The sequence below is a fragment of the Corvus kubaryi genome, unplaced genomic scaffold (genome assembly GCF_017639235.1).
Source record: "Corvus kubaryi isolate FWS band 111438036 unplaced genomic scaffold, C.kubaryi_AGA036_p1.0 37334, whole genome shotgun sequence".
Taxonomy (NCBI): Eukaryota; Metazoa; Chordata; class Aves; order Passeriformes; family Corvidae; genus Corvus; species Corvus kubaryi.
The window spans coordinates 17317474-17345355 of NW_024581108.1; the positions used below are offsets into that span (position 1 = coordinate 17317474).

At 38.2% G+C, this 27882-nt stretch overlaps 1 protein-coding gene across 6 annotated transcripts in view; it reads left to right on the top strand.

Moving 5' to 3' along the window:
* MAST2 (microtubule associated serine/threonine kinase 2) overlaps positions 1–27882 on the top strand; it is a 190399-nt gene that overhangs the window by 52910 nt on the left and 109607 nt on the right. The gene's annotated exons all lie outside the window — the stretch shown is intronic.

Genomic DNA, 27882 nt, shown 5'->3' on the forward strand with positions numbered 1-27882 from the left:
CTGGTTTCAGTGGAGATCTGAAAGACAAACTGCATCACAGGACTTGAATGTGCTTATCTTGGCTAGTGTTTCTACTGCACAGCAAGTTTAGCTAAAATATAATATATATAAAAACCATGTCCCCCACCCCACCAGAAGAATGATTCATTAATTTTAAGGATAAATCTAACATTTTCCTCCTGGGGGCAGGGGGGAAATAGGGCATGGAGAGTATAATGTCAGAGTATTTGGTGGACTCGTTCTTGAGCTGATTTATTTTACTCTGAGGACTGAGCACTTTTTTGTTTTGTTCTATAGGGAAAGGGAATCAGAAATTCAATGGAAACTCTAAGCCTCAATATATTTAACAAGAGAAGGCTGACTGTACAGCTGGCAGTTTAAGCCTTCTCTGGCACATCTTTGGCCATAATTTAGAGACCCTGAAACTTGATGTGCTCATCAATTTTGTCTCCTAAAGAGTATCTTTTAGAATTATCAAAGATGTTTTTTGCTGGCTACAAAGCTCCTTACAAAATCTTATAAGAATACTGTTAGTAAAAACATTGCTTTTTACAGTATTTTTATAAAAAGTTTAAAGTAGAAATTGCTCTATAAAGGAATATAAGTTGTTTACAGAGAAGGTAGACTCTGAATGGGACTCAAAATTTGATTTTTCTGTTCTGCTTTAAAAAACTTTTGAAATATATAAAATGAATTAATTGGTACCTACATTTTAAACTGAAGGTTAACTCTGTAAGTTTAGCATGAAAATATATGCATAAATATACATGTAAAGATCTTCAGATGTTGTAAGTCTCTTGGATTTGAGTTTTTGGAACTGTGTGCTACAGGGGAGCCTGCTATGGGAAATACATTAACAAGACTTATTTTATACTGCTCACAGATTTACCAGGAACATAAGTGAACCCACAGGTCAGATATCTGCTGAAGAGCTTCCAACAGTGATGATGTAGGCAGTCACCACTTATGCTGACATCTGAGGAAGAGGTGATAACATGAGAAGATAAATAAAAATGATTTATTCAGATACTGAAAATTTTAAACTCATCTTAGAATACCAGAAAGTGCATACCAGTTTTCTTTTTAAAAATATTAGTTAAAGAAAAAGAATATTTTCAGGTTAACTACTAAAATAAGCCAGATTTATGTTCAGTCTTGGTTCCTGTTCTCTCAATAAATTTTCAACACCTGAAATGAATTAAAAAGTCTAAGTTCTTTAGCTTCTGTGAAAATTAGCAGCTGAGAGGAGGAGTGGGATCTGCATTGGTGCTACTGGTGTGGAGAAGGGAAATGACCTCGCTCTTGTACAGAGATTGATGGCTGTGGGTGTCCAGACTGTCTGGGCAATGTGCTCTGTCTTCTGCTGAGAACTGTGGAACACTGGTTACAGATGAATGGTTGCTAGAATTCATGAATAGAGCAGTCATAAGCAACTTGTTTTGACAAAAGTCAGTGGAAACAAACTGAAGTTTTATTGTATGAGTCTATTGTAATCTTGTGCTGGAATGCTGTGTGTTACAGCATGGGAAGATGGATTGTTGTGAAATCTGTGAGTATGTTACATCTCGTTGTAGGACTGAGGATTCATGCTCAGACAGGTATGAAGCCTTGTGGGTTTTTGGTGGATGTCTTCTGGGCATGTGAGCTTTCCCATTGGTTTGATTTTTTTCAGGATTGGTGCTTGTGGTCCACTTGGTAATGGAATAGGAAAGGGAACCAAATTTGGGAAGCATATGCTTCTGGCATTCACTTTGAGGACACTCGAAAATATACCAAGGGAAAAATGTGAAACCTTGTCAGAATAAAAAGTCCTTGAAATATGGACAAGGATAAAAGGTTAAGTGGTTTGCTCAGGCAGAAAAGATGGCATTTAGCTGCTGTCTTCAGGGTATTGTTAAATTGGTCTGATAATTTGCTGTAGTTATGCTTAAATAAGTGCTTTCAGTTTGTCAGTAAGGACTTTGTGAATGCTTGTGTAGCTGAACTAAACATTTTATTTTCAGGCTGTGAGAAAAGATAAAAATACCTGTAATTAATTCTACTACTTCAGGAAAAAAGGTTTTGTTAGCAGGTGACTGCATGAAAGAATGGATCTATGTGTGTGAATCTGAGCCTAAGGAAATGTTGGACAGAGGGATTCTTCCCAAAGATAAACAGTAATATCTGTTTCATACATTTCATTGGCTTGAACATGTCAGATGGACTCCCTTGTTGCCATGAATGGTGTTTGCTGCTGCTGGTGACTGGGGTTGCTGCTTAGAGAGTGGGAGTGTTTCTCCTCCTCACCATCAGCCACTTGGTGTGTTCCACTGGTGTTTGTACTTGCTGCATTTTGTACTTGCTTAATGCTGGAAATCCCAAATCTTAAAGGGAAACTACTTCTCCAGCCTAGCAACATAACATAATGCTGCCATGCTGCAAGACTGGTGTTTAATCTGCTTATCTTTAATAGTCTTCACTGCTTACACAGACCCACTTACCTCTTTAATGAGAAGAAATGTCCTGCAGTGAGGCAGTGTGTATTTTGCTTCTAGGCTTATGTCATCAGCCTGCAAGTTGAAATTGGTTAGAGCACTTTTTCAGTTTCCTGTCAGTTCTGCTGGTTATGGTTGCCTCTTCAGTTTCTCAAATACATTGAAAGATGGTGGAGTTTTTTAGTAAAAGGAAACTTGATTAAAACAAGCCAAGTGAAAAAATCTTATTTTGAAAAACTATCATTATTGATTGGGAGCAGGTAGTACTCTTGCATTTTCAAGGGATAAATATCAATTATTTTTGCATTCTGAATATTTGTATATTGTGGATAGTAGTTACATGAATGACAAAAAAATGTTAGGAGTAGCAGTCTTTTAGTAACACATAGAGAAGGCTCTCTAAATCATCAAGAGACATTTAAAGTAAATTGTAAAAATGTAGCAGTATTTCCAGTGTGATTTATCAGTTGGTCCTCTTCTATTTTGTATTAAATTGCTTTACCCAAGCCATTAGTATTTATCTGACCTGTAGAAGGTATGGGATTTTATCATGCCTGGGATCAAAACAGGATAGGCTTTTCAGGGTTGGTGATTCTTGAATTTCTAGAAGCTACTATTGGAAACATGAAGTAATTTGTAGACTCCAAATTCTTTCAGTGTTATTCTCTGAAGGAGATGATATTAAATTTTCAAATGTTTTTTTTTTAAGAATTGCGTACCCTATACCTTTTGATGTTCATTCTTAGCACAAGAGTGATAGGCAAGAAACTGGATTACTTTATTCAGAAGCTACATGAATAGCAGTCTTTTTGCCTATCAGAGCAGTGTGCAAATGCAACTGTTTTTCTTTTAGCATCCAAGGTAGTTCAGGTATTCCCTGTAGTTCGTTTTCAATCGTGTGGATATACTCTGAATTTTCAAATCTGTGACTATAGTTTAGCAGCCTTTTTTTTTTTTTTTTCCCCAGGAACAAACTGTTTAAAGTTTACATAATCTTTCAGAAATCAAAGAAATGGGGTTGGCTTTCATGGACTTAATAAAGTTTTGCTCTCTGAATATTCATGTTTCTAGTTGTTAAAGGTTTTTCTTAGTTGTGTGACTTCTGGCCTGGCTGTCAGTGACATTCAAAACAATTGCTAAACAAAATAAAAGCCACCTAAAAGTACAGTAAATTCGAGTGGTATGGAAATGATTTGTTAGACTGGGTTTAATGTAAGCAGGTATGGTTTAGAAATACGAATTTTCACTTTACTCATATCTCGTGAAAACATTGTGTTTATACTGTAAATAATGCAGAGGAGTTCCTTAAACTTGGCTTATGAGCTTTGAAATCATCATCTCTATTTAAAGATTTGCTATGAATCACACTTTGTAGTTTTGTGATTCAGTCTAAAAGTCTATTCCATGTTAGAAAGCTAATTTCAGCTTGAATTCCATTTTTGTATACTATAGTAGAAATATATAACACATGACATTTTACATAAATGCTTCTGTATGATTAAACCTTGAATTTTCTCTTTTTTTTGTTTCAAGGATCAATAGCGAGATGCAGTAAAAAGTCTTAAGTTGTTTCAGATTTTGATGGTCTTTATTCTAACATTCAGCCTTACTGTCCCTAACTGTTCTCCAATATCAATTTTATTGATATTTGTGAAGGTAATAAGGCCCATTTTTCCATGCATCCTGACATGTTGTCTGCTGTGGGTCTTTGGGTGAAGTGCTGTACTGCAACCATATCATAATATAGTGAATTAAGGGTTTAACTCTTCCACTTTCTATGCAGAACGCTTCCTGACATAGTCATTGCTGTCCTTTGAATGAATTTCTTATTTCTTAAATAAATAATTGCATTTATGGTTTTGTATAGTTTCTCTTTAGAGATGAGATATATATATATATATATATATATAGATCTTAAATATCTGGGTTTTGAAGTTATCAGCACATAATCTATGTTTCTGTTCTCTGGATGGAAAGTGGTTCAGCTTTGTTTTTACCTGGTCAAATCTATAAATCAAATCCATAAATGACCCATTTTGCTAATAGCAGTGCTCCCTTTAAATCAAATTGTCAAAGCCCAATGGATACTTTTGTAGCCAAAGGTTGCTCTTTTCAAAATGCTCTTGGATATTAGTGTGATAAAATCATGTTTGGAATGAGGATGAATATAAATAATACCTATTGTACGGCACAGCTTAAACAACTGTAACCTGATATAATTGCTTTTAAATTACTTTCCTCAAAAGATGAAAATATTAATTGGCTTTGACATTTATCACTTGTTTTACATCAGCATAGGCTAATAAATGTCGCTTGTTCTGCCAGCCAAAAAAAAGAAGTGATATCACATGTCACTGGGGTAGGTTGGTGTATCCTGTGAAAAAGGCCCTTTCTGCTCCACTGGTCCATGAGCTGTGGCTTGTTCATGCTGGTGATGACTCCAGTCTGCCGTGGTCTGAAATGGAGCAAGCCAAGCCCATGGCCATCACTTCCCAGCAAATCTGTAGCCCTGAGAGTGTTTCAAAGTGCTTCCAGTATGATGCTATTTTTTTTCCTTAGGTATATGTGGTGATCTCTTTGTAAAAATGAGTGCTGTTTGGCTTTATTTTTCATAATTATAGAGAACAATTTGGCCAAGGTGGAAGAATGTGTGCTGACTGGTAGAGAGATCCCCTGGGGGGGCTGACTGTGAGGTGCCTGTTGGGAGGCAATTAGGATCTTAAAAAACCTAAACAATGGGGTTGAATTTAAAGGCTGGAGGAATGGATTGTGGTGAGCTAAGGGCAAGAAAAAGATTGGAGGTGACTTAAACAGGGACATGAGTGATTTTACATTTGAGATTAATTTCAGATTGCAAAGGCTGTGGGCTGACAGTTTATTCTCTCTAATAGTCCCCAGTCATTTGCTATTTGTTTTTCTAGCTTTTATTTTTTCCTCTTTCAAATGGGAATGTCAGACAGCTTCCTGTTCTGAGCTTGTTGACTGTTTTGGTAGGGCCTACCTTAAAACTATGTGGACCAAATTTAAACCTGGCAGTTCTGTTGCACTTCATATCAAAACATTTATTTATGAAATAGCACCCAAAACTTCTTGTACTGAAATGGGCAAACATTAAAGTTGTTTTTTTTTTAGTAATTTTATAATCTGGGATAGTTTTGCTGTGTGCTGGTGACTGCCTGCTAGTAAATTTTGAGAGTTTGACAGTGCCAAGCTGATATTTTTCTTCCAAAGTGGCTACCATGAAGAAAGCCCCTCAGGGACATGAGACTACTGTAGACCTTCAGAAAGCAATGTTGTGCTTGATTAAGTTTAGACAGATGATGGAGTGATGTAGTAAAATCATTTTTGTTAAAGCATAATACAACATAGAATCCAATGTAGTACCATTGGGACTGATAAAAATGAAATACTAAAGAAAAACCATGCCCTTACATACAGCTTTCAGCAGCAGATGCAATAGGTGTAATTTAGTTGTGTGGTGCTGGGAACATAATATTGATTTATCATGAATCAAGAGAAATAGCTTGTACCTTGCTGGTTGTATGAATTGCAGCAATCTTGGGGAAACCAGTTACCTAAAAATGGTGCTGTAACAGAATCCCTTCTTTTTGATAGCTGTGGGGGGGGCGGTTATAGCCAGGTGAAAAATCCAGTTACGTGTCTAAACGAGGGGGTGAGAGGTCCTTATGTGCTGTTGCTGGGAATTGCCAATTTTCCATGTACTTAGCTCACACTTTTTGAAAAGAACAATTTCTTGAAAGCAATCCCTTGCATAACGTGCATAGAATTGAAGGCAGTGGAATGAGAGGGGTTTGGGGTAGATCTTGCCTTGCCTTACTAGCACAAATAACTTCATCTTTTTGTGTAGCATTTGTGTACCACAGGATAAAGGTATTTTTTCTCTGTTTAAAAAAATATCAAGCAAAATAGCATTTGAGGTAAAGTTGCAGTGACTCCAGAGGTCAGTCTAGTCACTGTGGCATGTAAGTTCTTTCTGGGAGGCAGTAGTTCTCTTGGTCTTTAATAAGAGAATTGCTGGATGAAGTGATTACTATTCGTTGTTTGTGTTTTTTGGCAGACAATATAATGCTACCAAAGAGTTTTACTGACTTCACCTTTCAACTAGAAGCAGCTGTATTATCTTGTTGTTTGAGAGATTGGTGTATGGCTTTCATTCATTTACCCCTTAATCCTCAGGTGACCTAGTTTATCCTGAAGTAAGATGGCTTTAAATACCCTTGACATAAACCCTGATATTTGAAACAAAGCAGTCCAGTATTGGTGTCTTGGGTCTCTTTATGTGCTCGTGACTAGTATCAGATGAAAGTGAGTGTTTCAAGAAACAACTACTTATTTTTATTTTGGTTTTGAACTTAAAAAAATTCTCTATTGTAGGCAAATTAAAGCATTGTCACAAGAGGGCTTTGCCTCCCTCTCCTAGTTATTTCTCATTTATCCTTATGCCACAGTGCAGATCCTTATGCCAGATCCCAGTTGTTCCTCAGGTGAAGTCAGACAGAACTGTGCATATTCTGTAATGGGACTCAAAAGGAGCTTTCATGCTTAAGTTCCTTCTGTTTTCTGAAAACTTTGGAGTTTAACAACCCTCATTTCAATATCCTCTGCTTTTCCTTCAGGAAGTGAGCTTGATTAGAGGGCTGCTAAATTAACGTCAGCAGGGTGCATTGTGCAAATGAAACCTGACCACTTCAGAGCAGAAGGGATGTTTTAAATGGAATGCTTGCCTTTTTTTTTTTTTCCCCAGCTAGCAACCTCAATTTCTCCCCGAGTATTCTTGGTGAAGAATTAGTGCTTCTAAACTCCTAGAAGGCAGATTTCAGAAAGCATTAAAATGGTTCCTGTTGGTATTTCAAGAGCCCCCACTGTTCTCTTGGAAAAAACCCAAAACAAAACCCAAAAAGTCAAACCAGCAAGATAGTTAGCTGTAAAAGTAAAAATAGGCTACCTTTGTACCTGGGCTGGGTTTTTGGGTCTTTGCTGAAAGTTCTCATGGGAATGGTTGATTTGGCTTTTGTTAATTTTATAAAAAAAGAAGTTAACGAACACTGTTTGTTTTCAGGAACCAGTGACAGGCATAAATTACATTGGTCTTGTGTGGAACAAGTTGTGGTTTGGATGGGGAAGGATGGCTGAACCAAATATGTGTGAAAGCTGCAAGTACCCAAACAGTTTGGGATGCTGAGTTAGTTCTGATAGAGACTCAAAAAAAATGGAATTCCTATTTAATATTTGTGTAAGAAGCAGGTTTAGGGAATATATTATGCTACACAAAGTCAGGGGAGAAAGACCTCTATGCCACTTTTCATCTTGGATGTGTGACAATTTTAAAAAAGCAAAAACAGAATAAAATCCTATTATTAGTGTAACAGATCATGACTGATAGTTGTTATGGCTAGAAATTGGTTTTAAGCACTGTATTTTGTAACAGCTTGAGCAGTATTACAGGCTTTTACTTAACATGCCTCTCTTAAAATCTTATTTCTGCTCTCACAGTCTTTCAGCCATGCAATGAGATATATTTAGACAAGGTATCTATTTTTCATCTGTTTGAAATAACATTCACTTCACTGTTCAATAATCAGCCCTCTTTTTTTCCCCCACTGAATCTAACATTTGTTATCTTAGTTCTAAACTGCTTCATAGCAGCCAGAAAACCATAATGAAACACAAAATGAAAACTGATGAAGACAAAAAAAGTTTGTAAATATATTTGAAGTTGTAGTAAAAAACTGTGTTTAATTCCTTGAATGGAGTAAAGATTTTTCCAAATGGAGGGCATCTTAAAGATTTGTACTTGGAAAATGTAGCCAAAGGAGTCAAAGTAGCTCTAAAGATCATAAAATGCAGCTGAGAGAGCAGTAAGGTAGAGATAAACATTCATAGCATTTGAGCACGATACTCGTTTTTAAGTGTTACAATTTTAAATAAAATTCAGAGGAAATATTTTTTAATTAAAAATGAGGTTATGGGAGAAAAATGAATGTTGAAATAGATGTTGCACGCAGAGTTGTGGTCAGTGGGTTGATGTCCAAGTGGAGACCAGTGACGAGGGGTTTCCTCAGGGGGTGGTATTGGGACTGACACTGTTTAACAGCTTTGTTGGTGATGTTGGATTGAGGGCACCCTCAGCAAGTTTGCTGGTGACACCATGCTGAGCCGTGTGGGTGACATGCTGGAGGGAAGCAATGCCATCTAGAGGGACCTGGACATGTGTCAGAAATGGGCCTGTATGAACCTCATGAAGTTTGACAAGGCCACGTGCAAGGTCCTGTGCATGAGTTGGGGCAACCCCAACCACAGATCCGGGCTGGGAGATTGAACAGACGAGATCAGCCCTGCTGAGAAGGACGTGGGGGTGCTGGTGGGTGAGAGGCTGGACATGCCCCAGCCATGAAAGCCAAACGTGTCCTGGGCTGCATCCAAAGCACTGTGGGCATCAGGGGAGGGAGGGAATTCTTCCCCTCTGCTCCACTCTGGTGACACCCACCTGGAGCTCTGTGTCCAGCTCTGCAGTCCCCAGCACAGGAGGGACATGGCGCTGCTGGTAAAAGACAAGTAACATCTTTTCTTTGAACCTGCATTTTGGTGGTGTCTGGGTGAGAACTCCCTGAAGTTAACCTAAAATTAAGGAGGCAGGAAGATGAAATCCAAATGCCAGGCTGTAAGAACCTGGAAGGTCCAGAGTCTTTCAATCAATGCCTTCTCATGTGAATCTTTATGCACAATGTTAATTCTTGTTACAGTGAAATGAGTTCTTCAGTCAGTGGCCAGTAAACTGAGCAGTTTGAAATCCCAGGTAAAAAGAGATACCTACCAATCTGCTAAGAAGTGTTTGCCTTTATAAATTGAACAGAAATCAAAGTCAGGGAAACAAAAAAGAAAAAGTAGAAGCTTAACTCTTACTACTGTTAGATTTAACAGTAGTAAGATACTTAGAGGTTATTCACCATTGCTGCTGTGGAGTAAGCTGGTAGGTTATTGAATTGTTGTGTTTGGAAAAAATTACTTTAGAAATAATACACCAACTTCAAAGGTCAGGCAGGCTAAACCAAATGTTTTTAGAATTGGTTTATCAAGTAACTGTCAAGTTCTTAGGGGAAAACATAGAATTAAAAAGAATAGAAACCTCACAGGTGGAGACCAACAAAATGCTACGTCCAAATAACTGAGTAAGTTTACACTAGCTAAATACTGAAGGGATTGCTTTAGAAATATGCTCCTTGTGTTTTAATTGCCCTGTCAGAGAAGATGATCTCATTAAGTTCTGTTTCCCATATTAAAATCCATGTTTGGGCGATTCCATACACCATCTATTTGTATTACCTTTTACTAAACATTTGAGTTGGTTTCAAATTCATATTATGGACGAAAGGTTGCAGTAAATGTTGAATCTGATCATATGGATATACTGTCTTTTGAACATTTCTGGAAGCAAATCTTATTTTGCTGCTTTAATATGTTTGAAGTCCAAATTAATCTTACACCTAGATTAGCATTACTGGGATGTGATAATGGATTAAGTACTGATCTTTTCTGCCCCCTGTTTCATCAGCTGCTTTCTTCTGCAGGAGTGGTAATTGCTTTGGAATGGAAATCTTCAAATAGTATTTCGGTTGATAAAGATTTGTGCAATATCCATGCAGATATTCTTTTGCATTAAAAAGGATTTTTCTACTATTTATTTTGACACATGTTAAATAGTGTAAGAGATATCAGAATGTGAATTATAATTCCTTAAAGAACTCATGTAATAGCTATATGAGTTGTCTTGCAGAAATAAAAAATCATAACATTGAGATCAGCTCATGAAAATATTAAAGTAAAAATATGAGTATCAAATAAGAAATAGAACACTTATCCTACAAAATACCTAATGACGCAGGACTGACAACATACAAAGTAGAACTGTGATAAGGGGACAATGTGCAGTATTAGCTCAGTGAGAAAAATACAAACATTAGTGCTAACATTACAAGAAAAGTGCTAAGGTTACTAATGTGAATAAACTCTCCTGTTTTTTGATACAGGTAAAAATTCACCTGTACTATTTTGATCTGGACCATTAAAAGACAAAGCTGTCAATTTGATGGAGTTTCAGATTGAAACATAACATAATTCCAGTTTTGGGGTCCAAATAGAAACACGAGTCAGCTTTCAACATCAGATGAATTGAGCAGGGCAGGCAAGTGTTAAGAAAGTTAATTAAGATAATGTAAGTAAGGCTTTTAATGGACTTGCAGCTGTGCATGGGACCACCTGCTGCATCTGACTGAGATGTGGCAGCTTTTTGTCCTCCTTACCTGGTCACCTCCAATCATTTGACCACGGCCCGGTTTGCAGACAGTTTGAGAATTAACTGAGAAATAAGACCATTTATGCTCTTCCTCAAGGACAGTCTTGAAACCATGAGAAAAACTCAATTGCAATATTTAAGGGCAGCCAATATGCCACCGAGGCTGCGATAGTAACTCCAGGTTGCAGGGAGGAGGTTAAAACTTCAGTGACAGCAAAATATTAAATAAGAACACTTGCCAAAAACAATTTGAACTTTCAACAGAGAAAAACATAATTTTACAAGAAATTGATTTTTGGACGTGGGAGGTTGCCTTCTGGTGCACAAGACATAATAACAAGCTAATGCTAAAAGAATGGCAGGATAGCTCCCTTTGTCCCCTGATGCTGGACAAAATAGAACTTTCTCAAGGTACATAGAATTTTAATTTTAATTTTTACAGGTAATACAAGATGCTGATGGATAAACAATACTGCCAGCAATCAGAGTTAGAAGATCTGAAATAATCCTTTCTCAGTTCAGAAAGATTGCATCTTCATCACCAGAAGCTGTTCAGGAGAGACCTGTCACTCTCCTCCTATTGCAGCATTAATGGTGGAGATGAATCAACCAGTGTATTTCTAAAGTCCATATCATAAGTATGTGCCATATGAAATTTAATAACCAAGTCAAAATTCAAGTAAATATTTTCACTGATTGAAATACAGGTGCTAATTCCTTTTTCAATGGTGAAAACCTCAGTGATCAGGGATGCAAAAACCTGAAGTAACAGCTCATAATAGTGCTGGTGGAATGGCAGTCAAATGACAAAGCCTTTGGTTTCTTGGTAGCTCTTCCTTCTCCTGGAAAAAATCCTGATCCACAGTGTCTTCAGGAGTTTGATTCCTACTCCTGGAGTGCATCCTCTTGTGAAAAGATGTGGTGATTTAGCTCCATCCATCCATCCCAAATGACGCATTTGTGGCATAAGAAGTATTTCAGCTGAGACTTCTGTGTATCAGCAGCAGATGGATCCTTCTGTAGTCCTCATTTGCTGGAACTGGGGCTGAGAGTCTTGCAGCAAATCCCTCAAAAGTAAACTGTAGTGCAGTAGAATAATGGAGTGGAGTAAAAAGCCGGAAAGTTTGATTGCAGCTAGAGAGGATTCACTGAAGGTGGGCCATAAAACAAACAAAAAAGTGCTCCCACAGAAAATGGCAATGGCAGCTGTAAAATCAGATAATAAAGGAATCCTACCATGAAGACAAAAAAGCAAAAAACAATTAAGCCCCCCCAGAGAATCAAACTAAACAGAAAACAAAAAGCAAACAGGCTTAGGACAGGGAGACACAGGCATATAGCAGCAGCCATGTTGCCACTAAAAAAATCCTGTGCCTAAGCAGATTAGGAAAATTCCTCTTGCCCTAAGCTTTCTCAGTTTGCCTTGCTATATTTATTGCAGGCTGTTTTTGAATGCCTCCATAAATTGCACATCTAGAAAATGCATTCCAGAAACCTGTGGCTTCCAAGTCTTTTGTTTTCCAAAGAAAGAAGTCAGTTGTAAAAGAAGGTGTTGGAAATAATACTGTAATCTGTGGTGGATCAGTGCATTGGAACAAAATCTGCTCTTGTGGTGTCTTTGAAGTTTGTATATATACAAATGAAAACGTGTGAGCTTTCCCTTTATCCCAGGAAAACAGAATTTCTTTGTGTCTGTGTATTCATAGAAATGGTGTGTACATATATATATCTATAAATATGCATGAAATAATGGACATACACTGTCCAATTGTATTTCTTTAGGACCACAGAGAATTTAAGCACTTCATTGCTGCTGTTTTAGAAGCATGGTCTTCTGAAAATCAGAAACTTTTAGTTTCCATTTTGAGCACCCTTACACCTATTTGTATGCATCATTTCTTGTGCCAGCATTGTCCTTTGTTCTGAGTAGCTTTCCTTCTGTGGGAATTCTTCCCTCGATGAATCCATCAGGCTATCCTCACTGCAGCCAAAGACTTCTTTTGCTGGAATGATGGCTGCCAGCATTTGAATATTCATTTAAGATGAACTGGAGGCACTCCTTGCTGAGCTGTGGAAGGCAGTGCTGTCACACTGCAGGCATTTGAAGCTACCTCTCCTCCTTTGGCTGGAAAGACAAGTTATTTCCTCTCTTACGAAAACTTGTTCCGTGGTGGTTGGAGGGGTTTTTTCTGGTTTTAGGCTCAAGTATATATTCCATAGGAAAATGAATTTCAAGAATAGTAGCAAGCTGTCTTGGCCAGGAGTCTGGGATTTGTCTTTGTGAATGACATGCCCAGAACCAGACATGGCATCATAGCTGCTGATGTGCTTCTGATTGAGCTAATGCCATTATAATCATTTCCATATTATGTTCCATCCCGTTCTTGATGCTGCCTAACAGCCTGTTTGCATTTTACTCCCCAGTTACAGCTGTCCATTGTCTTCACAGTTTCTCCTCTGTCCTTTTTCAAATTAGTGCTAGTTTGGCTGTCTGTGGGTGTGTGAGTCCTTGGTTGTGTGTATCCTGATTCTGGCATTGTGTTGCCCACTCGCCTGATAAATTCCTCACACAGCCAGGATTTACAGGAAATCCACGTTTGGTTCTGTGCAGTATCTGCTATTGCAGTGTATGCTGGAATTAATTTAGGAAAACTCAAATCTCAAACTTCTATCTAACATTTTACTGTAATAAAATAACAACACACTTTTGATCTTCTGCATTGGTTGGTTGGCGTTTTCTTTAGTTCTGTATGTAAGATTTTTGATGCACTTACAATATTAGCCAGCTTTCTGCCTGATCATCTGGGATACTGAGAATGCCTAACCTTTTCAGAGATGGAGGAATGAAAGTAAAAGAAATTTCTAATTTGTGTGTAGAACAGGGGACAAGATTGGCTGTCATCAGTGAAAAGAGAGAATGCCTCAAGTCAGCATTTAAGAAGAAACCCATAAGCTCAACAAACCAAACCTGCTTTTGGATAGATCTCACCTATTTCTAATTTACTTAATAAAAGTAGAATAGAGGGGGAAGAGAATAAGCTTAATCACTTACTTAAAGGAGAAGTTTAATTAGATCAGGTTCCAGTACCTAACACATTGTTAAACATCAGATACATATAAAAATCTGGCGTCTAAGTGAAGGGTTCTCCATTTTTTGCAGAGAATGCAGAACATGTGATGGAGCAGGTCTTCAGTGTGTGTAGTTCAGGGAGCTCTCAGCATTAAGAAAGCAGATTTGCTCTTCTAAGCTGAAAGTAACTGAACTGCATGAACTTAGTAGAGAGGTTCAGAGGTGAGACCTGCTAGGACACCACTCCCTCTGCACTGCTGCTGAGGATGGACTTGATCTTTTGGACAAGATCCATCTTCCAGACAGTGTCATTGTATCCTTCTGTACTGAGGAGGCTCCTGCAGCAGAGATGATATCCCCAAGGATAAGGGGAAGCTGATTGTGATAGTGGGTGACTCTGTGAATAAATGCAGTTAAATGGGTTTCTGTGTGGGAGGTTCAAGGAGAGATGCTTTGAGGGTAACTTGAGGATGCCAAGTGGGCCACTGAAACACATTCTCTCTAATACCTGCCAGCTCTATGTGTGGGAATCTGTAGACAAGACATTAGCAGCCCACATGTGTGGACAACATAGTGGAGTAAAAAGAAGGAATTAGATGTGATGGGAGCTGATCAACTCTTTGGGACCAAAGGCTTCTGCCCAGGAGGAATGCTGCACCCCAGTCAAGACAGAATCATTTTGTGGGCACTAAAAGTTAAAAGGAATGTAGAAGGCTGGGGACAAACCCAAAATAGCATCTCTTGTTGGAGTTCAGACTGATCTTCTGTTATCCTGGTGAAGCACTGGCCCAGACTGAAAACTTCCACTCTTGTGACTTGTCCTAACTTTTCAGCTTCCCCCAATCTTATTTAATGTTTCCTGGTTGTTGTCATTGCCTTGAACTGAGAATTGGTAGCACAGCCCTGGAACTGTATTTTTGGCTATTACAGGCTGGATTTCCTGCCCAAAGAGATTCTGTGAAGTGTTTCTTCTGTAATATTTTTATCCTGGTAAACTTCATCTGCAGAGCATCTTCCCTGCTCCCACAGCTTAATCCATCAATCCTGATAAGTGGATACTGACAACACTATCCCATAGATTATCCCCCTGGGGGCAGGTGTGTGGCATGCCTGTTACAGAGGGTGGCTGTTTGATGCCAAATATACTTTTGTTTTATTTTTCAGGCTTCTAGAATTAATGTGGAAGCACTTTTAAGTTCTGCTTTGCTTTAGGCTTGGTATTGCACATGGCAGCTCCCTGGCATTGTAGGTAGATTCATTTCCCTTCTTGTATCTTGCTATTGTATTGCTTATTTGCCTTTTGGCTTTTTGAGTCCTTTTTCTGCTCCCTGCCTTTCCCAGGCTCCAGAGACTTATTTGCTTTGATAGGAGTACCTGAATCTGTGAAGCAAAAACCTTCTAGGCATGAAGGAAGCCATAGATAGAGGTTTTCAGACAGTACAGTGAACCTAATTTTCCACCTGTTCCACTGAAATTAATGGACATTTGTGTAGTGAAGTTCCAATATTGTTTTGAAAATACTATTTTTTGGTCAGTCATTTGCTTTAATAGTTTCTAGGTCTGAACAGGCAGTGGAATACTATTTAAGTACACTGAAATTAGGAAAACTTGAAGTATTAGGATTGAAAATAAGATTTTGTGTGCCTCAGTATGTTAATTTACAAATGCTTCTTTCAAGTTTGTTTTACAGTACAGATTCTGCTTCCTAGAACCAGTACACATTTAAATGCTCTATGTCCATTTGCATTTAATGTTAAACATGGCTAGAGAGGCTTATAAGTATTCAATTAGAATAACAGGGAAAATGAAAAGAATATTTTATTAATCTATAATGTCTATTGATTTTTAAATAAGTAGGCATAATGTCTATCGATTTTATTTTTTTAAGCAGGCTGTACATTGCGATTTAAGCACTCTGGACATAAATGCTGGGCAGCTTCTTATGGCTTCAGGTGGGGGAGGGAATATGACTTGAGTTGCTTTACCTTCATCTGAAAAATAACCCAACATCATGTTAACAAAGCAATAGACTTTCCCAGGGGCTCACCTAATAAGACAGCAGGCTCACTACATCTGAAAACCTGCTTTTTTTTCTCTGAAGATAAATATTTTTGTTGCCCAGTCTCTGACAGTTCTTGTGTCTGGGTGAGCCATCCTAGGATTTTTCTTAAATAAATATCAAGCTGACTTTTAAATTTGTTTCAAAGATAGATACTTCTATAAAAATAAGTGATGGGCAGAAAATAAATATTCATTATATAAGAAGCTACTGTGGAATTAAAAACAGTGAAAATAAAGTGGTACCTGTGACACACCTTTTTTTTAATCATGTAAATGAGAAAAGGTCATTTGAGATGTTAAGTCTAAATTTTCTCAGCATATATGTAAATCTGGACTAACCCCACAAGTTTCACTGGGTTTGTTTTGGGTGTATGTGTGTTAGAGAAATCCCCCTATAGCCAGTCATCTGTAATTCCTTGACTAGATGGTGAGTTTGCTTTCTGATATTAAAATTCTGAATTCAGCGAGTACAAAGCCCACATTAAAAATAAATCCTTAAATCTCCAAAGTTTCTTTCCTCCTAAGTAAACTGAAATGCTTAAAATACAGTGGTGAATTTGGAGCAATGTTTCAGCTCCAAGAAGAGGATTTAAATGGGAATCACCATCTTGCCTTCATTTGCTGTGCTTTTGACTTTGTGAGAAACAGAAAAGTGAAATATGTTAGAAGACCTTTGAGCCTGTTGCAGTCAGACCACATTGGAACTATTTTATCAGTTTCTAAACTGTTTTATTGAAATGAAAATTATCAGTTATCACAGAATTTAAATTTGGAGGAGAATGGATGAGATTAATTCAGTTTTTGTGTAAGCACTGAATGATTTAGCAGGATCACTTTAATGCTTTTACTAATCCTTTGTTCTGGCTGCTGAAGTTGCACTTCTGTTGTGAGAATTTGGGAGCACCAGTACAGCTTGTGGTAGCACTCCCTGAGAGAAAACATCGTGGAAATAGGGATTAAGGAGTCAAACATCTAAGGGAAATAAACCAAGAATTTTCTTGACGAAGAAGACAACTTACCATACCAAGGAGCATGGGTCGATGATTGCTATCAGGAAGTGAAACCTTGAGTCATTCTTTGAAAGCTATCTAGGTTATTTCTTCACAGATGCTCACTAAACTTCCATCTTTTCAGTTGTTTCTTTGCAGTTTGGTCCCTCTGAAACAAAAATGTAACAAGTTCAGTGAAAAGTCTCCTAAGGTGGTTTTTTTTTCATTGGTTATGGTCGTAAGAATTGTTTTATCATCCACAACAAACATTCTTTGTATAGAAAGTTCTCTAATGCACATGGCAGCACATCAAAATCGTAACTTCTACTTTGAGAACAGCTGTTGAGTTGGGGTGGGATAGACAAAAGAAAATGACAACAAAACTTCAAAAACAACAGTGGGAAAGCTTGTGCAGAGGTATAGACCTGATTTTTAGGTGCTTGCCCTACTTTTGTATTTAAATGTTTCGATGTACTGAAGCTCCTTGCTTGTTAGATGGTTTGCAGTTTCCATGCTGCTTTCTCTTTTCACTATGAGTAACATTTTTTTGTAGGTTTTATGAAATATGTATGAGAGGAGCAGGGACTTTGGTTCTGGTATTCAAGTTCTCCTACAGTACATTACAGACATTGAGTTAAAAACATTGTAGCAAAGACGTTTTGGCTCCCCAGAAGCTATTCTGAGCTGAATGCTTTAATCATGCATTGAATTCAACCTGAAAGTGTGAACAAGGCCATTGATTAGACTTGCTGTTTTGAGACCTGTCAAGTTGAGGAAAAGCCCCTTCCCAAATCCTCTTTGAAGAAGGAGACTGTTCAGTGATAACCGGTGATGAATTTTCAGGTCTTGCAAAGTCTTTGGAAATTTCTTCTGTACCCGTAAATGCAAACAGGAATATACCTTAAAACTTGACTTTGAAGCCAACAGCTGAATTAAAAAAAACCCTTGCAATTTTTTCTGAAAGGAGTAGAGGATGAAGAGGAATGTACAGAACAGAAATTACAGTGCAGACGGTCCTGAGTACCTGCAAGGCTTTCCTGGTGATGAGGTCAGTGTTTGTTCTAATTTGAAGTGTGGTAAAGGACAGAAGACAGAAGTTTTAGATATTGATTAATATCTTTTGTCTTGATATATTTTCAAGAGAGTCCATATTTATAATTTAAATGCAACAGAAAGAGAATCCTAGCCAGAACATGTCCTTGTAATAGAATCAGCTGTTTCTGTCAGTCCATTACAAAGCGCACTAATCGCCCATCAGAACTAAAAGTCATTAGGCACAGTCTGCAGTTTCTCAATCTCTGCTTTGGGAGTGAGTGCCTGTATTTTACCAGTACTTTAATTGGGGATGAATTTTCCTTTACTCTGAAACAGATCTCTTGGCACTGAGTAAACTTGAATTATCCAACTCTATTAAATGTAGGGTTGTTCATAAATAAATCTGTGAAAGATGCTTAGATGTATCCCATGTTTTTTCATAGGAGAAATTGGAGTGATCCAAAAACTTCAGTTCTCTTGACACTTGCAGAATTTGTGATATACCTGAAGGACAGGGCTGGATGTGGTTATTTAAAAATATGTCCAGGAATGAGATTGGTCAGTTCCTATGGTTCCCAGCTCACCTGTCTTTCATTTTGAAAGCAATAAATGCTGCTTTTGTGAGATACGTTCTGCCTCTTATGAGCCCGAATATTATCTTACCTACACCAGTAGAAAACTTTCCCTGCATTGGGTTTGATCTGTAAATTATTCATGGGTTTGGCCTAGCACCACTTTGCAGTTCCCCATTTTATATTCCACCTTAGAGCATTGTCACATGTGGACGTGACAGGCACTGTTGTACTTGAAGTTAATATAAGATTGTAATTTGAAAATTAGAGTTCAATTGGTGATTATTACAGTTCTATCTCACCAAAATTGAGAGGACCATTTAATTGCTTTTTTCTAATACATTTTTTTGTCTTTATGATTAATTTAAATATGCCTAAGCAGAAAAAAAACCCGACTTGTTTGAAAGTATGTGCGAAAGATGATAGGAAAGCATGTTCCAATTTAATGTTTGGTTTTTTCACTGAAATTATTGTTCTTGAAACTAATAATAAAAAAGTTGTGATAAAAAGGCTTTGTGTTATAACTGAAATGAGTCACACTGGGTGTGTAACCACCTTGTATGTCTAGGGGGTGAATATCTTTTCCTATACACATACTATGTGTAAATGTCAAATATCTGTGGCTTTTGCTTTTCTTGTAAAAAAGTATTTATTTTTGGGGAATGAAGCAACAGAGCCTTTTCTTTCATCACTTTTTTCAAGGGCTTATGTTCCAGTGTGTAGCCCAGCAGGCATAAAGAATATCAGAGACTATTCACTTCTGAGGGCAGAAATAGAAGTTAAAATTCTGTTGTCTGCTACAAAGCTGTAAATACTGTCTGACATCTGATTATTCCAAATTTTCACGTGGTGCTCAGCATGTGGATTTCTTCATTAAGTGGATGATGGCCTGTAACTATTCCTTTGCAAAAAAATGATCAGAGCACCCTGTCTGTTCCTCCTTCTGTGTTTTTGTGAGAAGCAGTGATTTGAGAGGGGTAGGCTGAAGTGCCTCATGTAGCTTAGCTAAGCAATGGAAAATTACATCTGCTTGTTCTGTAAATAATGTCCAGTCAGAGCAGATGTAATTAACTACTGAACTTAATGGATGCCTCGTGAGGTTACAGATGCTATCAGTCATAAACTAGATGAAGGCAAGGGAGCTTTATTTGCTTGGAATTCCTTTTAGGACTAATTACTAAATATCTTTAAAATTGATTGCTTATGCTTTCAATTTCTGAGAGTGTTTTCCCATATCTGTGTGGAATGGACTTGATTCAGTTTTAAGGAAGGATGGGAGACACCTTTATTGTTGAGGCTTTTTGAGGAACTGAAAGGTTTCTCTCCCCTGGAACTTTCTCCCGGAGCTTTACTATTAGGAAACTTGACCTAATTTTATGGCTGGCCAAGCTGTCCAGCTGTCTGGCAACACTGGCCTGACACATTTTTCTTTTTGTCTAAATTAATTGAGAAATAGACAATTCTAAAGATAAAATTCTGTTGATGTGTCACAAGTCTTGGCCTAACATTGATGAAGCAACTGGAGACATGGGGAGTGCCTCTCAAAAACAGCCACCAAATTTAATTTCTGCCTATTTGCTTTCAAACACTTTGCAGCTGGGGAGTCAGTGAGAAGCCAACCTGACAGAATAAACAGAACCCTTTGGACTGGTGGAAGAGACCTGCTGCTGATGTTAACACTGAACTGACCATGTACCTTGTGTTGCTTCAACTATGGTTTTGAAGACTGTCCAATTAATTTTAATATAATACCAATGTATTTCAAGATAATTTTGGGGGTAACCTTTGATTTTTGTTCATGGTCTGTATTAACAGTGCACTGAATGGATATGAGGTGATGAGCCAGGCCTGGAGTTTTCATGAGATGGCTCATTGTTTTATGTAATTTTTATGTAAGATAAACCTGAAAGGTTCCAAACTCACCAAAGTTTTGTTGGGCTTGGTTATTCAGTTTTCAGGGATATTTAAAGAGTTGTATTAATCAAGTTGGTTGTCAGATAGCCTTGATGACAGTTAATTAGTCTAGAAACAACCTTTTAAGGAGTAGATGTGTGTATAGTAGAAATGTCAACTGACTTAATCAGAGATTAATATTAGTATGAGCTTACAAGGGAGAGAATAAAACTGGATTTGTTTATTTGTAATGCTCTTGGCATTTTTAGCAGCTGTGACTATTTCCTTGTGACCATTGCATGCCCAGTCTCGAAGGAATTTTTGGTGCAAGTCAAGACAGAGTAATTTTAAGAGCGGTTTCTAACAATAGCATTACAGCTGCAATCCTGTACGGCTCCGACATGAGACTCTTTCCTGCATTTTTCAAAATTTTGCAGAACGTGACCTTTTGACTTAAATTTCTGAAACTGGCTCCGCCTGGCAAAATGAAAGAGAATTTTGAACAGTTGCTCCCATTATTTTGGATGTTCAGTGCTAGGCAGGCTCTGGCACACATCAGGAATCTGCTTCATGGCCTTGTAAAACTAGAATTAAGTAATGAGAAAGATTAATGAGCTGTCTAAGATGTGTGCTTTATTACTCTCAGTATTCCTTCACCCTTAGGCTAATTTGTGCAAAAATATAATATATAAGAAAGCTTTGGAGTATTTATTATTGGTGTTATTTTTCGGGTTTTAAAATATACCCTTTTATTTACAGAGGACTGCCGTGCATCTCACTTTTTATTTTGTTGATACACACACACATTTTGGGTTGCTGCTATTGTTTAATTCAGGGAATAAGTTCTCATAATGGTCTTCTGGAGCTACTGCTGCTGTTGCAATTTATGGATTGTCTGTTAGGAGAGTAAATTCATAATTTTTCTTCTGCTGTGCTGTTTTTTTTTTTCTATGCTTCTGTACCACATCTAGGACTCTGGGTTGCAAAATTCAAGCTGTAATATTTAAATTTACTTTTCCTGCAAGTGAAATTACACCTTAAAAAGATTGTATTTTATGTGCTCTGTAGCATTTAAAAGTAAGCTTGGCAAGTGTACTTGAAGAGGGCTGCTGCTATGGTTGGTTTTATTTTTTTAGCCTTGAGGAGAACAATCAAGTTAATAGTAAATTAGTTTGCTGGTGTCTAAGGATTGAACAGCTGAGTTACTGTACCCTATTATTGTGACCAGGATTTTAGAGGTTGTCTTAATTTTCAGAAACCACTGTCTGTTTAACCTCAGCTGAAAAGCTTGGGATTGAATATGAAGCTGGCAATTGCCTTTGCTATGGGAAGAAAGAGACTTCTGCTTGAATGAAGGCATGAAATCAGAGTGACCGTGTGCTCTTGGTCCCGAGAAACAGAGATAGGAATGAATCCTGTGGAGGAAATGAGAATTTGGGGACTGCAAGTCACTCATTGCTCTGGCTGCTGAGGGATGTGTGGGTGCCACCCTGCCTTGGGCTGTGGGTGCCCACCCAGCTGTGGCAGCTGGCTTTTCCTGGGGCTGGGCAACTCCCCATTCATCCCTTGGGAATGTGGTTTGCATCCCTTGTTTTTATTGTCATCTGCCAGTCCAAGCCATGACGTGTGGTCTCAGTCCCGTTTGTTACCACGAGCACTGTGTAATGTTGTATTTTGGGCTGGAAAATATGATGTAATGTACAAAATATGGAGTAGACACTCCACCTTACTGAAATACATATATATATTATATATATACACAGGAGTGGGCACTGAAAATATTCTGAGGAAAGTGTGAATTCCTGCCTGTTTTGAGATGTATTCTGGAATTATTTTGGTCAAGTAACCAAAATCCATAATCTTATGGAAAGCCCTGAGGTTAAGTGATATGAAAGGTTAGTGGGAAGCTTCTGGTCACATATATTCTTGACAGGTTAATGCACAGATGTGACCTGAATCCTTGGCTTTGCTTACCAAGGAATAAGTTTCTGTTGCCCAGCCAGAAGGGCTGGTGGGGAAGGGAAAATAATTTGCTGTGTTTGAGAATTTTGCTTAAAGTTTAAAGGGCTTTTTAGCTTTATTTCCTTCTGCAGTAACTCTTAATTTGAAATAAATCCAAAGGCTTTTTATTTTGCTGACTAGTAAGGGATTTCTAAGCTGAAGAGAAAAGAAAGGCTGGAAGATCTAAAAGCATGAAATGCATCATTGGCTGATTCATGACCTGTGGGTTGAAAGACTGATATATACTGAATATTTAGAGAAATAGGACTGCCTGTTAGCTAAACAGCTGAGGGTTTTTTCCCCATTTGGTTTTAGATGTTAGAATACTTGCAAATGGCATTTTTGTTGACATGCAAGTTCTGTTGAGGTAAAAAATGAATCAAAACAATACATTTATTTTGCTTTGAACTTGTAGTATGTTTAGGGTAGCCCTGGGTGAACAGATGCATTGTTGACTATTCTGGTGTCATGTTTTTCTGGAGGCTGTGGCACTTTGTCACTGTGAAGGTGAGATTTCTTAGGAAAGGGTGTTTCCAGGCAGTTTGGCTGGTGCTGGGAATGTGGGGAGATGCCCTGGGACTAGGCTATCCGTGGCATTTCAGAATTTGTGTGATGGCAGACATAAGTTCATTAGAGTGTGGAGAATCTGGTCTGGGAATTAAACTCTATGTCCTGAATATTTTGAATGGTATTGGCAAGAGGCTGGGTATTAATTTTCTGTATTTTAAGTATCTCTGTAGCTAAGCAGATGATCTAACAGTATGATCCTGAATTTAGTTTCTAAAAAGTCAGTAAATTATAGAAAGTATCTGCAGCATATTCCATAGGTTCATCTGACCTTCAGTACAGATACGGATTTAGTGTTGCTGTTTAAAATTCTTTACTGATGAGTTTGGGAAGCAAGTTCAGATGTAATCATTTCTAGAAAGAGAAATTGAGAAGTGCTGTTTTTAATAACCATTTACAGTGATACAGTGAAAAGAAGGAAATTATTTTTCCTGACAGATTCTGATAGGAGAAAGAAAGGCTTAGCATGGGGTGGTTTTTTTTTTTTTTTTTTTAATCACCATGAAAAATTCCTTCCTGTTAATCTGATGGATGGATTACAGTTTGTCCTTGCACGGCCAGGTTGTACTTTCCATCAGAACTGGAGATTCCAACCCTCATTATATCATTTCTGTAATGCAAATGGTTATGTATAGAAGGAGATTTAATTAATCCCCTGCTGGTTGGTAGTATACCCTGAAGCAAACATAGTCAGCAAAGGAAAAAAATTAAAACATGAGTGCATGGTACCAGGTCACTGACTGTCAGTGGAATTTCATCATCTGTGAAATATTAACTTATTAACTGAAATGTATTTACTCTTATAGCTGTAAAAATATTTGTCTATTGTCCCAACTGGTATGATAGTGAGCTACCTTGCAAGGGAGCCAAGGTCAAAGGCAATCTCAGGAATCATGCTGTCTGCTCTGGCAAAAATATGGAACATCCTGTGTGGCAATGGTTCTCATTTTAATTTGCAAGGACTCCATTTAAGCTGCCATCAGTGCGGGCTCCAGCATCCAACTTTGCCTGTGGGTCTGTGCCATATGTGCAGATACATATTCAAGGACAAATTACAAGACTGAGAGAAAGTGACAAATTTGAGTGATGGGTTCCTGTTTTTTCACACTTTTGTAACATAACGTATCTGCTGAAACGATGTGGGTTGTATTGTAGGTCAATGAACAAATAGACTTCCAGACTTTATTTCCTCTCCATATTGTGTGCACACACCTATGCAAAAAGCTAGCACTGTTCCTGCTGCCTGAAACATTCCTGTTTTCAGATGCAGTTTCTGTATATAAAAGATCACAACGGAATAAATTTTTTGGTGTCTATGTACTAAACAATATATTTGGCAAACAGAAAAATGATCTTTATAATGGCTGGTATTTTTTCTCTTTTAGCCTTCTTGGTGCCTGTAAAATGAAGATCTAGTCTTACTGTGAAACCTCTTCTGTAGCATGATATGGTGTCCTACTAATTTTATAGCCTCATGATTGAGGTGATGAACTTAAGACAAAATGAAATATAAGAAACTCTTTTGAAGGCAGATATTTGAATCAGCTTTTTATAAATTCCTTGATGCTGAATTTCTTTCCCAAGGTTCCTTTTTAACTACTTGTCTGAAAATCTGCTGCTTCTTTTGTCATGTAGAGATCAAGTTGCATGTTTAATAATTATGCCTTGAAATGTGGAACTGATACAAAAAATTAACTTTCAGAACAGTCTGTTCTTGTCATTTGAGTACTGCAAGATTTAATACACTCCTTATTTTTTAGGATCTGTGAAAGTAGTTCTTTATTTCCACTTCTGAAAGTTCTTCGTGAATAATGCGCACCAATATTTTAAAATGTTCTTAACGCTATTTAGCACTTCATATAAATCAAATGTAAATGTAAGCCTCTGTTTTGAGGGTTATATTATTGACCTAGAGAGCAGGTGGCATGGAGGCTGGCTGGAGTAATAATGGTAATATAAATATAGCTACTGGCAGCACAAGTGCTCAGGGAGGCAGATGTGCTGTTGGAAGGGGCAGTTTGGAATCTTGCAGGTTCGTGCGTTGTTCTCATCAAAAGGGTGGTCTTAAATGAAAAACGTCCTTCAGGATAAACTAGCATATTGAAAGCATTACAGCTGCACCCTGTAAATAGTGTTTCAGACCACACTGTCACAGCTCAGCACTCTTTTATTAGTTATCTCACCTCTTAAAATGTGATTTATTTTTTCAGGATGCATGGACATGTAATGCCAACCTCCTTTGTGGTGTGAGTGGAAACCAGTTAAATCACACCACCTACCTCATAATTTACACACTAAACCATTTAATCTCTACTATAAATGATACTATATATGATTCTGAGTAGACTTTAACCTTTATAGGGCACTTGTGAAATGCTGTTAGACTTTTCTCTTACATTTTTCATAATTACTGAATCACTGTTTTTGCAGTGCTATTTCAGATGTTTGAAACCACCCTGTCATTTTAAGATACAAACTCTCAGTTGGTTCCATTGCACGCACTGAAGTGTTGAGCTGGCTTAAGACCCAGATGAGTCTTGACCCTGTGAGTGTATCCCCATCTCTGGGAGGCATTTTCGTCGTCCACTTGATCCCCTGGAGACCTGCAGTGTTCTCCTGGCAGTGGACATCCTCAAATAAGAATAGCTCAGCCGATGTCTGTGGTCTGCTCCCTCCTTCCTTCCATCTCCAGGCGTTTTCTATCTGGGATGTAACTTCACACACAAACTCCCTGGTGATTTGGGAAAAGCAAATCTCATAATTACACTGCTTGTGGTTGTGTAACATCCAGCTCTGGTGCATTTGCCTTGGCCCCACCATTCATGGTCTGTTTTGGGGGATTACAGGGGCTGTTACCAGCTTTGGAGAGGCAGAAAAGGGCAAAGAGCTGGGAGGGTGCGTTGTCATTTCCCAGAGGACAGGGAAAGTGCTGCAGAGGCCAGGATGTGGTGGGCTGTGTAGCTGTTAGGGTTTGTCAAGGGGATTTTAAGACATGAGGCATGGTGGAACACCAGGTATAAAAATTGATTGTTTTGATTGTGCTCTTTGTTGTCAAGACCACAGTGGTATTAAATGTGAACTACTGCCTATTGATTCCAAGCTGTACTGTGTTTGTCAAGGTGGAGGTGCAGAATGAAGACGGTTCCTACATGTATAGGATAATATTTCAATTGCATTGAGATGTCATCTGCTAGGACTTTCTTCCTTCCTTATTTGGAAACTTGGTTTCCAAGGGATGCTTTCAGGAACAAAGCCCAGGCAATCCTCCTTCTAACCTTGCATGCATTTAATCCCGAATTACCTACATTATAGGAAGTATTAAAGGTCATATTGAGTAAAACAAGCATTCTATAAAGGAAAGGATTTGTCCATTCCTGTTCCTGGACCATGTTTTTTGTGATGTATGTCTGGTAATTATAAGTCACAATTACCAGAGCTGTGCTGCTGCAAGGGAGTGTTCTTTCTTTAAATGACTTTTCAGCTCTGATGACTAGAGCAAAGCTTGTAAAAATGAACCCTAAAAGTTCAAAACCAAGAAGGTAGTTAGATAGATTTAAAGGTCACTGTCGTGCTTTTTCATCCAGTACCATGAAATTCCAGAGCTTTATACATTCATTCTAAAAATTTCTGGGCCTGACTGTGTTGGAATAAACAGAAATACGTCATTTCAATAGAAAAACTGCCTTCTGCCAAGAGGTGCCATATTCTTTAAAAAGCATAAATTAAATATAGCTGCTCATATGATGAAAGAGATGTATGTGCATGTCTAAGTAACATACTATCTACACAAGCAGAATAATATACAATACCTGTATCTTACCTGGTTTTTTATTCTTTTGCAGTGGCAAAAAGCTGTCCTTGTTACATAGGCTTCACAGTTGGAAACTAATTATTTCTAACAAATGAGAGTGGAAGAAGTACCTTTTTTAGAATATAAACCGCACAACCTGTTATAGATGCTAATGATTTATTATCTTACACACTTGAAGTGTTTTGATTAGATCTTGACAAGTTTGTCTGACGACAGGAATTTATTTCTCGATGCTGTAAGCTGTCAGCCTTGCAATAATTCACACATGGAATTTTCTCAGCACTGTTAAATGGTAATGAAATTTCAAATTATGGAAAACTCATACTTGAAAAGAATAACAGCATGTAAAAGTTAGTTATTTATTTATTAGTTTTTACTGGCTGTAACTTTGTGGTATCTTTGAACAACTTTAAGCCAAATCCCATGTATTACTGATCAGACCAGTCACGGCCTGTCAATAACACTGTTAGTCATGTCAGTCAGCAGGAACACTGTAGCTAAAGATGGAAAAGATATTACCTTACCAGATTTCATGGATTTAATATTTTTTCCTATTGATTTTTTTTTTCCAATATTCAGTGAGAACACAGATTTTTTTTTTTTTTCGTAGAGGGGATGAGAAACACTTCCCGTAGATCAAGTACCCTGACAGCCACTTGCTATTGGCGATGCTGGTGCTCGCTGAGCCGGGGATGAGCGCAGCCCGTCCGAGGTCCCGCCCGCGCCGATGTTTTAAGGATAAAACCCCAGAACCGGGGCTGCGGCCGCCGCTGCCACCTGGCGGTGTCCGGCGGGAGCGCAGCCCCCGGAGCCGGGCGGGGCCGGGAATTGCGGAGCCGGGAATTGCGGGGCCGGCGCTGGGCAGTGCCGGGGATGCGCCGCGTCCAGCGCTGCCCGCGCCTGGGGATGCCCCCGGGCTGTCGACTGCCATAAAACCCACAAAATCCCCCGTCTGCCTTCGCTTGCGCTGCTGAAACGCAAAATGCTGCTGAGAAGTGGGAGTAGTGTTTGGCCTCGGATTTTTTTGTGATAATACATAACACAGCTAATGTGCATGTCAAAAAAAAAACAACCCACACCCAAATTCTCCCCCCC